This window comes from Orycteropus afer, unplaced genomic scaffold (assembly GCF_000298275.1).
Source record: "Orycteropus afer afer isolate SDZICR_OR568_19922 unplaced genomic scaffold, OryAfe1.0 scaffold00414, whole genome shotgun sequence".
Taxonomy (NCBI): domain Eukaryota; kingdom Metazoa; phylum Chordata; class Mammalia; order Tubulidentata; family Orycteropodidae; genus Orycteropus; species Orycteropus afer.
The window spans coordinates 2768968-2771112 of NW_006922001.1; positions in this window are offsets into that span (position 1 = coordinate 2768968).

Below are 2145 nucleotides of genomic sequence, written 5' to 3' on the forward strand. Positions count from 1 at the left end.
TAGAACCATTTTTAAATTATCTTCAGTAAGATCTTACTTGTGTACAATATTAATGATATTGTTAGATAATTTCCAGATTATGTGGGATCACCTTTCTTTAGAATGGGTCAAAATATGGATCTCTTCCAGTCAGTTGCCCAAGTAGCTGTCTTCCACATCTCTTGGCATAACCAAGTGAGTGCCTCCAGTGGGGCATCTGTTTGTTGAAATGTCTCAGTGGGTATTCCATCAGTTCCTAGAGCTTTGTTCTTAGCCAGTTCCATCATTACAGCTTTGACTTCCTACTTTAATACCATTGGTTCTAGATCATATGTCACCTCCTGAAATGGATGAAGATTGGCCAGTTCTTTTTGGTACAGTGACTCTATGCATGCTTTCCATCTTCTTTTGATGCTTCTTGCATCATCCAATATTTTGCCCATAGAATCTTTAAATATTGCAATTTGAGGCTTAATTTTTTTTCCTCAATTCCAGTTATGCTATGGAAGGCCAAACAGAAGCTTCTGTAATTGCCCTCAATCAGGCTAACATAGTAAATCATAACAATATTGCATCACATAGGGAAGTGTAGAATTTAGTGTCACCTTGAAAACCTAAATGATGTAGTATAGGTGATTCTCATTATTTGATTCAGTAATATGGCTGGCACCTGAAAAACACAATAGATTCTTGGCAAATGACAAAGGACTCCAGCAACCCCATCTAACTGCATCTGTGACAGATACTGTGTCTTTGCTGAAAGAGATCAACATGGTTTCCAATACATGGTCCATGGGAAGTTTTTTTGTGAATATACATTTTTTTCTTTCCCTTTCAAAATAAAAGCATCACAATTTAAACTCACTTGGATACTACTAAGTTATGTTATCTCTCTTACCCTCTGTCATGGTATAGTCTTATGATACCTGGATGACCTAGAAATCCTACAGAATATCACACTAGTCCACTTGTTCAATGACATCATCCTGATTGGATCAGATGAGAAATAAATGACTAGTATCCTTGGTAAAACATATGTGCTTAAGAGGGTAGGTGATAAACTGTTGACTATTCAGGAGCCTGGTAGCATAGTGGCTAAAGCACTTGACTGCTAACCAGAAGGCTGGCGGTTCAAACCCACCAGCCACTCCTCGAAAGGAAGGTTGGGCAATCCTACTTCCGTAGTGATACTGCCTCGGAAACCCAAGGAGGGGTCGCTATGAGTCGGGGCCGACTCGACGGCACATAACAACAACAACAACATTCAGTGGCCTAGTATATGTGTAAAATTCTTAGGGGTTCAGTAGCCTGGGACATACTGGGACATGCTTGCTAAAGTACCTTCTCCACAGTCAAAGGAAACTCACCACAAAGTAGGTCTCTTTAGATTCTGAGAGTGAAATATTTCACATCTGGGAATGCTGTTCAAATGATGGATGGGTGACCTAAAAGTTTTCGAGCTTTGAGTAAGGCCTAGAGCTGAAAAGCACTCAGCAGTGGGTCTGGCCATGATGCAAGCAGCTCTTGCATCTGTGGTATTACTAGTGTCAATTATAGGAAAAATGCCATATAGAGTTTAGAGCAAGCCCCAATGGAAGAATTAAAAGGCCAATCGCTAGGATTTTGGACGAATATCGTGACACTTTCAGTGGAGAATTACACGCTCTTGGAAAAACAACACTTACTATGCCAGTAGGCTCTGATAGAAACAAAAAGACTGGTCATAAGCAAAAAAAAAAAAAAAAAAAAGACCACAAGACTTGAGGCTAAAATTGTCTCTTATGTATTGGTTTCAGTCAGGCTCATTAAGTAGTAAAAGGCAAAAAGGTCCAGCAGTCGTCTATCTTAAAATGTAAGTTGAGCATCTGGTATGGAGCATTAATAGGACCAGAGGACACAAATAAATTATCTAACTCTTTGGTAGTAGCACTCCTCCCTCAGTTCCCATTTGTGGTCACTCCAGAGCAAGGTAAGCACGGGCGGGCTTGTGCTTACTCACTGATCTGCACTGAACAATTTCCCTTGTTACCCTCCCGAGAGGGACCGGGTCTCCGGGAGCAAGGTAAGCACTGGAGTAGCACAGAGTAGCAGGCCGGAATAGCAGGAGAAAGGGGTAAAACCCAGGAAGCCAAAGAGAAGAGCAATCAACCAAAGGGATTAGGTGAG